At 37.8% G+C, this 12,639-nt stretch overlaps 1 protein-coding gene across 1 annotated transcript in view; it reads left to right on the forward strand.

Moving 5' to 3' along the window:
- Positions 1-12,639, forward strand: part of LOC124713471 (receptor-binding cancer antigen expressed on SiSo cells) — a 44,316-nt gene that overhangs the window by 13,164 nt on the left and 18,513 nt on the right. The window lies entirely within an intron of this gene.

The following is a 12,639-nucleotide window of genomic DNA, read 5'->3' on the forward strand; positions in this document are numbered from 1 at the left end:
CAACTCAAAGAGGTGACCAACAGATGGAAAGTTAAACCAACAGCTGCCTAACTTAGGTCAACTCCAGAAAAGACAGCAACTTGCCCATTTCTAGGGCGCAGTTTTAAGGATACACACCCATTACCTTGATGGGGTTTGGAAATATGTAGAATAGAACACCTTGTGAGCCTTCATATTAACTGAATAAATAAGAAACATTTGCCAAGAAGGCGGTACTATCCAGACTCATTGTTTCGGGAATTCACATAAGCAAACAGCTAAGCCATTCATGTGTGGCTCAAAATATCTGCAATGACAGCATTACAGCCACTCCACCAAATAATAGAAGTTGAAATAGGTCACTAAGTAGTGGAAAAACGACCAGGGCAGATGATGATTCCCTTCAACCAAACACAAACACCTGTGGGCCTCTTTTTCTGGAAAGCAATGGGCCTCCTCCAGTCTGTTCTGGTGGTCGCATCCTAAATCATACTGCCACTTCCGTCTGGCCAGAGGCGCTCCACAAAACTCCTTACATCGATCACTCAGTCTGCCATACTACCGATTGCGCCCTCTCGTGGCCACCGTTGCTGAAGTCGAGCTGCCGCTACAAGGCCGATGCCTCCAACAGAACAAGAACATGTCAAAAGTGAACAAACAAAGGACGGACAGACCCTGGGAATTCAAAGGAAGCTGAGCCGCACGGCTCAGCCTCTCCCACCAAATCCACAGAAAACCCCCTACCTGTTTTATTTGTTGAGTGTTCAGGGAGAAGTCTAGTTCTCCTTAACCTAGAAAACCAGAGTTCTGGACAGTCTCCCTGATTCAAGATTGCGCATAATCAAGTTGACCTGACCCAGTACTTGGATGATCTCAAAAGGACCCAAAAACTGGGTACTAACTCACTAGAATAGCCCTTCCTCCCTTTCTTCTTAACATTGGGGTTGCACGCAAAAGTCCAATCACCTACCTTACCCCTAAATTCTCTCTGCCATTGATTACAACTATCAGCCTCTGATGGGCCCATAAAACATTTTGACATGCCTTCCTCCATTTCTCCTGCAGAACCTTAGTGTCAATACTATCCAGGAGCAAATATTTAAGTGACAAAATGTTTTTCAGAGTTGAATTAACCTGATAGGCCAACACAAGGAAAGCAGGAGCAGTTTTCAGTGAGCCATGTTGGGCCGTATTAAAGGCAAAATTAATCTACCCCACAGAGCGGTCCCACTTACTCTGCAAATTACAATTGAAAGCAATAAGAACCCCTTGCAGATTTCGGTTAGCACATTCTGCAAAAGATCGTTGAGGATAATATGGGGTAGTTATGACGTGATGGATAGCCTGCTCAAAACAAAATCTCTTTGAGAACTTCGATTTAAAAGCTTATCAAATATCTTGGCAGGCCAAAGGTGGAATTTATCCCCGACAGGCGTTGAGTCTTACTAGGAGCCGTAACCTCATTTGAAGGTTTTTCATGAATAACTCAAAAAATGCAGCCTGTAGCAAAACTTATACCAGTACAAAGTTAAACTACATTGAATTTCATACAAAAAAGCTTCTATTCTTTTTTTGTGTAGAACTAATAGTGTCAAGAGAGCGAGAGAATATTGAAAATTTTGTGTGACGTGCATGTACTGTAGCTTAGGTAGTTGTTGTAGGCCAACCTGACGTAGTGTCCTGACTTTATAGACCACAAAATCTACCCTGTATCAAATTGTTCATTTAGACTTTCCATACACCAGTGTGATACACTGTAACAGTTATCATTTACGTCCTGTAATTCTGCTTTTGATTTGAAAAGAGAATCCCAAATTTCAGAAGCTCAATAAACGTTTACATGCCTTTCAGTGAGTTCTTACATCTTACTGATGAAATTATCTCTGGTTATCATCTGAGTTACAACATCATACTACAGCAGTGTTCCAACAACTTTCCTACTAGTTATCTTGAGGCAAAGTCATCACCTGAAGATGACGAGTAGGAAACTTGTTGAAATTCTTCCACAGAATCACTCCTTGACTCAGCTGATAACCTGAGAAAACTTCATCATTCAGATTCGCCGAGAAAGCCTGCATTCCCATGTATTGTTACTCCTTGTTCTTCGGTGTAGCATCACCTTGGAATGTTTTGTCAGTGATTATGGTAGGCGCGTGAGCTGCGGTCTTCAGCCATTGCCCAGACAGAGCGGATCGCAAAGTGACTCAGGAGTAACTTCACTCTCTGCACTCTTGACTCAGTAACAGAGTCAACTTGCAGCTCATTTTCTTGACTCAGCGTCTCTCCACCTAAGTTTGTCTCTACCGGATATTGTTCTTTATATTTACAACAGTATGTATATTACATTTAATTATTTTTACATGAATGAAAGTGTATGTTTATATTATTTGTTTTTAATTATGTATGTATTTATTATTTATTTTATTTGATCAGCCTAAAGCCTTCAGAACCCTTCTTACATCAGATGAGCATTTTATATCCAATTACAAAACTTGTTAAATCATAATTACTTAAAAAATCGTAGTCTTTTTAACATGAGATGTCTTCTTCTTTCTGCATGTCCTAGGCATTTACCTGTTACATCCTCTTGGCTGGAATTATTTGGCGTTTTTCTTCTTCCTTAGTTTTCCTAAGGATCTTCTGTCCACTGACTAATAATTCATCATTAATTTGGGTTTGGTGTTGTCTTCCGTTGTTGTGACATAGTCCTTCAGGTGTTACTGTAGTCCTTAATGTTCTCATTTAAGATTTTCACTCCCAGATCTTTTCTAATGTTAGCAATCACCCTTGTGTCAGGTAGTTTGTACCCACTTTAATGTCCTTTCGTATGTCTTGACCACACTTTTATTATTTCCAAAAACACCTTACTTGTTTTGATATTTCTTCAATTTCAGAGGCTATAAAATACACAATACAAGACTGGTATCAAAAGATATGAAAATATATTACATTTCACCATTGATAAGAGACATAGTATAATGAGTAGAATGTGGCTTTCTCCTTAACGGTGTTATGTCAGTCATATAAAATTGTTCATTAGATACATTGTATCTTGTTAACACTCTGTCACAAGACAAGTGGAACTGTAACCAAGGTACAAACTGGAAGCCATGTGAATGAAATTGCTAAGTGGCACTGGATACAGTACATGTTATGTTTGTTTGTTTACATCTGTGTTTTCATTGTTACAGTGTGTAACACAATTTCATCAGTAAGCAATTCAAGGCAATCACTTTGCAATATTTTTAAAAAAAAGGTACTTCTTTATCAAACAGTGTGTCGCAGATCTTTTGAGTGGCCGAAGATAATACATTGGAAGAACACACTGAGTGGCGCTGAGGCACATGAGGGCAACTGTCGACAAACTTTTTTTTTTTTCCTTTACCTTACAACATTTAAATTACTAGCATCAGTAAAAGTTCATAAATATATTTTTGTAGAATTCACAAAGTCTAGAAATACCAACTGAGGCATGTAGCATTCACATATGAGGAACAGGTGATGCCCATGTATTGCTATTTCCGCCAAGAGGAGCAAATGCATATAGCCTGTACCGAAATTCAAACAATTTGAGAAGGTGCAATCTTGGAACCCCATACATCAGTTCCATCAGTAGTGTATGGCAACCATCCCAGATGCCTTATGTAACTGAAACTCATTAACCCTCAAGCATCAGTTTAACTAAAGCTCCATCCAAAATATAATCATGTGAAAAGCAGTGCAGTATAGATGCTGATGGTATGCTCGCAGTTGTGCTACCTTATATAACTTGTTCCTTCTAACTTATGTTACGTGTCACAGTCTTTTTCTTTTTTTTCCAAGAATAAAAGAAAACTCCCACAGAAATTGGTATAACTATATAACAAACCATAAGCTTTAATTGTACGTATGCCAATTGAGAAAGCAATAAAATGTAAAAATTATAGAGATTAGTAGAGGGTGGGAAGTCTGTGGTTTTATGACCATAAAACTGTTTTTTGTGAATAACAAGCATTGTAAAATACCATGGGATTCTAAGATTGTGCCTTCTCAAATTGTTTGACTTTCCTGTATAGACAATATGCATCTGCTCCCATTGACGGAAATAGTGATGTGTGGGCACCACCTGTTCCTCGTAAGTGAATGCTACATGCCTCAGCTGGTATTTCTAGACTTTGTGAATTCTTATAAAATGATGTTTATGAACTTTTGCTGATGCTAGTAATTTTGCTGTAAGTTATAAAAGAATGTTTGTTGACAAACAGTTGCCATCATGTACTTAGCTCAACTTAGTGTGTTCTTCCACTGTATTATTTTTGACCACTCAAAAGATCTATTACACATTTTTTGTAAACAAACATCTTTTTGTGAAACATTGCAAAGTGATTTCCACGAACTGTTTATCGATGAATTTGTTGTATGTGCTGTAACGATGAAAATGTTGTTGTAAACAAACAAATGCAGCACTTACTAACAAGGGAACCTCCCCATCGCACCCCCCTCAGATTTAGTTATAAGTTCGCACAGTGGATAGGCCTTGAAAAACTGAACACAGATCAATTGAGAAAACAGGAATAAGTTATGTGGAACTGTGAAAAAATAAGCAAAATATACAAACTGAGTAGTTCATGGGAAGATAGGCAACATAAAGGACATTGGAAACGGAGGAGCGCCGTGGTCTTGTAGTAACGTGAGCAGCTGCGGAACGAAAGGTCCTTGGTTCTAATCTTCCATCGAGTGAAAAGTTTAATTTTTTATTTTCAGTTTATGTGACAAACTCTTATGTTTTCGTCACTTTTTTGGGAGTGATTATCACATTCACAAGAAAATCTAAATCGGGCAAGGTAGAAGAATCTTTTTACCCATTCGCCAAGTGTACAAGTTGGGTGGATCGACAACTTATTCATGTCATGTGACGCACATGCCGTCACCAGTGTCGTATAGAATATATCATATGTGTTTTCCTGTGGAGGAATCGGTTGACCTATGACCTTGCGATCAAAAGTTTTCGGTTCCCATTGGAGAGGCACGTCCTTTCGTCTACTAATCGCACGGTTTTGCGATGTGGTCGCAAAACACAGACACTAAACTTATTACAGTGAACAGAGACGTCAATGAACGAACGGACAGATAATAACCATGCAAAAATGAAGAAAGTAAAATTTTCACCCGTGTGAAGACTTGAACCAAGGACCTCTCCTTCTCCAGCTGCTCACGCTACCACGGGACCACGGCGCTCATGAACTGACGGCCTCCATGATGTTGCCTATGTCACCCATGGACTACTCAGTTTGTATATTTTGCTTATTTTTTCACAGTTCCACACAACTTCTTCCTATTTTCTCAATCAATCTGTGTTCAGTTTATCAAAGCCTATCCACTGTGCCAACTTATAACTAAATCTGAGGGGGGTGTGATGGGGAGGTTCCCTTGTAAGTATCCAGTGCTGCCTAGTGGTTTAGTCCACTTATGTTACTGAGATACAATGTATCTAATGAACAAATTTATATGACTGACCTAACATTGGTAAGCTAGAAAGCCATATTCTTCTCATTATATACTTTTTCTGTTCTCAATGGTTAAATATAACATATCTTCATATCTTCTGACACCAGTTTTGTATTTTATATTTTGTAGCCTTTAAAAATGACGGAATGTTGAACTGCATGAGGTGTTTTTGGAAATAATAAAAGTGTGGTAAAGATATAAGGAAAGTTATTATAGTGCATCCAAATGGCTACTTTGTCTCACAGCATTTTTGTGCAAATTGCAGTGAGTACTCAGCTATTCTTAGGAATTGCATCTCGAATGATTTCGTTTGTATTCATTATTTTTGTGACAGTCCACACCTCACTTCCACAAGTCATATTTGGTACTGACACCATTTTGTAGAATTTCTTCTCTTACTTTAGTTGTGAGGATTCCCTGGAGTGTTCTGTTAATGTAATTAATCTTTCTACTTTCTTTTGTATGTCCATTTCTGTCATGAATGAGTTAGTATTTTGTAAGAATCTGAATGAATGAACTCTTTCTGCTTTCTGATAATAAATTATTATTTTTCTGGGAAATGGCACCTGGCGCCTGAAAGCCGTAACTTTGTTTCTTGTGAAGTCACAAACAGATAATATAATATAGCTGTTATGAGAAAAATATGAGCAGCACTTTGAAGTGTATTTTCAGCTCCTAACACGTCACGACCAGGGACAGATATTTGTCTGAGGCATATTTGTCTAGAAACAACAGTCTGTTGAACTGGTTGCAAACCACATAATTGCTGTGCCCAACATTATACTAATTTGTTCTGAAATTATTATGTATCCCAGGTATGTTAGTGCCCTGTGAGCATATCTTTTCAAAAGCAGGCCAAATATGCACCGAGAAAGGAAACCAACTCACTTTGAGTAAAATGGGTCACATTTTATTTATAAATGATATTATTGTTTAATTTTCCCTATTTATTATTGTCATGCTGATTGTAAGTGATGACTGTATCTTATAATTCACATATTATGTTTTGTTTCCCCAAAAAGTGTGAAAATGTAACAAGAAACAGTCTGATTTTTAAAATTTTTCCACTTGATAAAAAATTTAGGATTTTGTTGTGATATTTTCAATTTTTACAGCAGATGAAATGAAGAACTTTTCAATCTCAGAACTAGGTAAACTTATTACTTCTCTCTCTGTGGTTTTTTTTTTTTTTTTTCAAAATAGAACCCAATCAGATAAAAATGCAGGTATAGTGACCTTTGATTATTTATTTTTACGAGTAAATGGTGTGTGTCAGGGAGTTAGTTCATTCCTGCACTTTAGCAGTTCTGATTCAATCTCTGAAAAGAATGGTTTTGCCCATCTCTAGTACAATCAACTCCTATACCAAGTATAATGCCCTGTAGAAGAACTGACATTTAGAGGACAGTGTGTTTCTGCTGTGGACAGCCTGGACACATTGTATGCTATTGCAGAGAAAGAATGCAAGTTTTTGATGACTTCTACACAGCTGCGACAGTCTATAGTAACACCAAGCCAGTAACAAATTTAACCTCATCCCACTTACCAACAGTTGGTTGAGTGATGACATATGATGCACAGTAAGTGTTGTTTAGTTAAACTATCACTGTCAGAGTCGTCACCAGTAAAAATAACTTCGAAATGCCAATTGAAGTCACTGTCTATGTAACTTTGTGTATTCAAGCTTAACATGAAATGATGTCCTCCGTGTACAGTGGTTTGTCAGTCCTACTTATAACTGCTGTGATGTCAGAGAAGTCACTTTATCAATTATTTTTCTATCAAAACTACTGCCGTACATCAGTTCCTTCAGTGGAAACTCTGTAGGAACATACTCTGAAATCTCACTTCATTCTTATTCTTATAAAAAGCGTTTTTCTGACGATCTATTTTTGTCTACTCATTCATCCATTCCATGGACTTGTCCACCAGCTATTGCCAAGGGCTATCTGTCCTTGGAAACTGCATCTTACTTTTCATTTTTGCCTTTATGTATTCTCATGCTGGCCTTCTGAAACTCCCGTAACCGTGCTCTGAAGCCCGTCATGATGATGTGGCATCCTTGTGTGTGCTGCTGCCCCGCAAATGCAACGGTGGTAGCTTCCTGCCTTTGTGTGGTCTCAATGATTCTATTTTCAATGGTAAATTGAAATCGAAACATCTTATGATCTATAACTTGTCTCACAATGCTGTTTTCCTCAAACTTGCATTAATAAAATTTTATTTGTATCTACATATGGTTCTCTCCTTCATTATTGTAATTTATTTACTTACTAGCTAGTGGTGCAATGAGCATGCACTGTAGAATGAGCTACCACTGCCATGCTTCACCGGTAGTATACAAAAATGGAGGAAAACACAAGGACACCGCTTGACTTTCAAGATTTTCTTTGGCAAGACACAGCAGTGTTGATGAAATCACAGCCATTGCTGTATTGAATGACATTGCTGCTGAACAGAGGGAAGATCCAACACTACTGAAGGGCATAGAAGGCTTGAAGGAGGAGGAACCGACTAAAGGAGAATTTCAGTTGATAAATGGGAATGGCTGCTCATCATCCCAGTTCATCTATGACGAGCTATCCAGAAGTATTTCCTTGACACTCTAACATCTGGTCATCATGGATTGGTAAAGACTCTAGACAGAATCAGATGCCCATATCACTGGCTGGATCTATACTGATGTGTTGCACTGTTTGAGCAACTGCAAGGAATGCTGATGATAGAAGTGCATGCCGCAGTAACTTACAGAGGATCTTATACCAATTCTTCCTGCAACAGTGCCATGCTCTTGAATTGAAATCGACGCATTGGGGAGGTTCCAGAGGTCCACAAATGGGATAATCATTCCCGCTGACTAACTCACCTATTATGCTTCCACCAAAGCTGTGGCAATTGATGAAGCTCTGTAAATTGCAAAGTTCCTTGTACAAGACATTGTTTTGAAGTACAGTGCATCCCATGTGATGGTCCGTACTGTTGCAAAAGTTTTGCAGCAAAACTAATATTAGAGATAATTTCACATCGCAACATCACCTACCGGTTGACAACTGCGTACCATCACCAGATGAATGCTCACAGAATGCTCCAATTAAGGTGGTGGCAGATGTGCTCTTGAAGTACGTTGATATCAGACAGAGAGATTGGAATACAGTATTGCCCATTGTGACATTTGCACACAACACAGTAAAGGAAGACACCACAGGCTTCACAACGTTTATTCTGCTCCACTGTTATGAGGTCAAAATGACAATAGAGACACTGTTCCCATTTTAGCTGGATGATCTCAGGATGGCTGTGTGAAACGCCTCATCACTGGGACTGAAGAAGCAAAGCAGCTGGCTCACGTACAAACCCTGGACGCCCAGGTGAAAGATCAAGAACACTAAAACGCCAAGCACCAGCCACTAAACAGCAGCATGTGAGACTTGACATGGAATTTTATGTCTGTACAACCATCCAGAAAGTGAGACTACTGGAAAAATTACTAAAGCACTACTTTAAGCCCATCAAATCCTTTGTCACTTGTTGTATATCACATTTGAAGTTGAGAGTTATGACCATTCATCTAGAAGATGAGCACAGAGATGGTGTCCGTGCTGTCCGTATGAAGACCTACCAAGGGCCAGAGGCACAGAGCAATGAAAGGGCTGCCTTCGGTGCTCATCATAGTGAAGAGAATGTAACATGACCAGAATATGTGGATCAGCCGGTGCTACCATACAAAGGACAATTGGCAATATCTAGATCCAGAATGCTCAATTGGCTCCAGTGAAAGTTCTGAAACAGCGGACTGCTGTTTGTCCTCGAGAGGGAGTGATGCAGTGATTAATGTCACTTGCTGACATGCTGTGGGTTGTCAGTTCAAAACTCACCACAAACAGTTGTTTGGTATTTGCCATTTTGGAAGGCTCTTGAAATATACTAAGTTTGTAATATTAGCATATTTTGGAATAGTTTGTATAAATAGTTCCAATCTCTGCACAGTGGTCAGTTCTGTTCTAATTGTATGTTGGTGTTTATAATAAACATGCTTTCGGTGCGAAGTATTGCTTTTCATTGACAACCCTACATCCGGTTTTGGAATTCAGTGTGGTTACGACATGAGAATATCCTTTCTTCCTGTTGTTGTTTCCACTTTGGAAATGATGCCCCAGTCTGTCGCTAAGCCTTGTCTTCACAATATTGTTTTTTCCAGGAGTGTTAGTCCCACAAGATATGCAGGAGAACTTGCTCTGAAGTGTGGAAGGTAGGGTATGAGGTGCTGGTGGATGTGAGAACAGGTCTCAAGCCATGATTGGGCAGCTTAGCCAGTATAGCAATTGCCTGTGAAAGGCAAAGGTCTGAGGTGTCTAAGATAATATGCATCCTTGTCTGACATCTTTTAGTATTCTGATGTCATATGAATCATGAGAGGTCAGTCAAGAAATTAATGACGTTTCAGTGTAAGCACACATCTTATAATTTTACTTTTATGATATTTACTTTTGAATCTTTTTGTGCCAATAAGTGTTTAACTTTTTTGTAACTGCACAAATCTTTGTGAAACTCCTGATGTGGTTTATTGATAGTGTGCTTCAACTGTTATGCATGTTGGTCACATTAATTAATAAACATATACTGTGAAGAAATTATATGGTGACTGACCTGAAATCTTTTTGTACTTTTATAGATGCTAAAATTATCTTTTTTCTTTTGTGAGTCCATTGTTTATCTTAAAAGGTAGTGGACATATTTGTAGGGTATCCCTTGAGTGCTTGACAAAAGTTACAACAATCAAAATCACCTGACAGTACTGTGTATTCGGTACATGGATGAGAATATTGATCTGAAGAACATATTGAAATATACCACCATAAAATAAAAATCCCATCTAATCATTTATGATATATTGATATCTCAGAGTACCTGCTGGCATGGAATCTGCACCTGAACTGGTCATATCGATTGGACTCGTAAAATTTAGAAGCACTTAATCATGGGTGGAGCCTGATTTGAGCACAGCTTTGCTAAGTTATAGAACTGTTTATTTGACTTGCTAAGCTGTTCAGATTCTTGTAGGTTGTTGTCATTAGTACAGTTGTCAGATGGTTTGCTGTTATATGCAGGTCCCTGCAGCATCTGTATTTTGTCCTGGCTGAAAGAGAATTGTTAGCAGTGAATTGAGGAAGCTCGGGCAGCGGCTTGAAGCCATGGGGAGTACCCAGCTACTCATGTGACCTGTCGATGCTAGATAAGGTTTCATTGAATATACAGTAAAGTGGATGTAAGAAATCCAAATATTTGTGCAATTTTTGTTTGAGGACAATGTACAGCAGAGCTTTAGATTCTGAAGATAGGTTAGTGAACTTGCGAAAGACTGTAACAGCATCAGACAGAATGTAGTAGAGCTGTTGGGCATGTGCCATAAAAATGAAGACCAAGCAGAGTAGCAAGACTTGAATTAAAAAAAAAACCATGGAAATAATGAAAATCTGTACACAAACTTGCTCGCATCCTTGTGAGCAGACAGAAGGTATCTATGAAGGGACGCATGAATAGATGATGATGGCAAATTTTAGTGTAAAAGAGCAATTCTTCCATCGGAACCTTGATGCGTGATAACAGAAATGACTGAAGTTATATATTAGTAGAATTTGATAAAGGCAACACATTGTTTCTTCTAAAAACAATATAAATTAAGACATTCCGTTTGTGAGGACCAAATGAAACTGACTATTTTATCGAACAATGTATAAATTGTGCTGGATGAGAATAAAGTTAACAAGGGAGCTCATAAAGAGGAGGCAAACACTTTTAAACAGGCTGTGATAGAATATGGTTGGATATGCTGAGTTTAACAATACTGTGTGGAATTGCCTTAAGAAGATGTGAAATTTTTTGGGGGGTGGGAGCAGGGGGCATAAGTTAATGGTGGATCTCTACATTTGACCAATTAAGATGGCACAGTGACTGAAAATGTTGACAAAATTTTTTAAATTAATAATTTCTTTAAATGTTTGTGTAGTTAGAGAGATGAGTCAGTAACAGTGACAATGAGGTAATGCCAAATAAAGTGTACGAAGTCAATTCAAGGTATGAAGAAAGTGATGTATGTGTTTAAGTAAAAAATAATTATAGCTGGCAAGCAAGTAACTCAAAAGTAATAAAACAGTTACCCAAAACTGGAAAAGTGTTGTAATTGGAAATCCAAATCAGCCATTAATTTTTACGTATTACACTCTCATGTCATATATTCTGAAACAGTATTCATTTATATTTGACCAAAATTTAGTCCATGTACAAGAGTTTGAAATGAATGAAAAAACTATTTAAAATGTTTGATGCTCTCTATCTCGATCTCAATATATTTCAGTTAAGCCGTTGTTCCAGAGAACACCTCATTGATAGTAAAGGAGACATACAAATTACAGATGGACAGTATTGCCCTTCCATCCATAATATTCAACATATTCACTAACATTTTCACCAACCACATAGGAAAAAAAAACTAGGTTTCAGTCAGCACCAGGTGGCTCTATTTAGAAGCAGTTATAGAGTAAGAGACTATTTGAAAATTGTAAACAAAATTATAGAATATAGCAAAGTGTATATATTATTTCTTTTCCTGGATATTGAGCAACTCATATCTACTGAAAACCCACAGTTACAGTTACACTTCATCAGGATAGTTGGATATTCAGAACTGAAAGAGATGTTCAGAACTAGTGTTGTGAGCACTGGGTGAAGTTTTCAGAAGAAAGGATACTGTTTAATGGAACCTATATGAGCAACTTTTGTTTTGATGATGACATGGTACGGTCTGCATCTAGTGCTGAAAGTATTAACGAATGGATGAACTTGATAGACCAACTTTGAAAGAGCCTTACAATTATAAAAGACTAAAATAATGTATAATCTGTACATAGAAAAGAAAATTTTATGAATTAAACATGAAGTTATAGAACCAGTTCAGAAGCTTTTTTTGTATTTAGAGCATTTGAATGCAGCATCAGGATGGAAAAGGAAAGAAATGAATGGTGTGTTTTTCAGCAAACTAAACTTTGCAATATATTTGAAACAGGTAATTTACAATCCGTGTATCTTAACAGTTTCCACTTATGGCAGTGACACGTGGTTGCTTTTTTGAAAGTCATTTAATAACTGAGGCGTTTCATATTGGTAATTACACAA

This window comes from Schistocerca piceifrons, chromosome 1 (genome assembly GCF_021461385.2).
Source record: "Schistocerca piceifrons isolate TAMUIC-IGC-003096 chromosome 1, iqSchPice1.1, whole genome shotgun sequence".
Lineage (NCBI taxonomy): Eukaryota > Metazoa > Arthropoda > Insecta > Orthoptera > Acrididae > Schistocerca > Schistocerca piceifrons.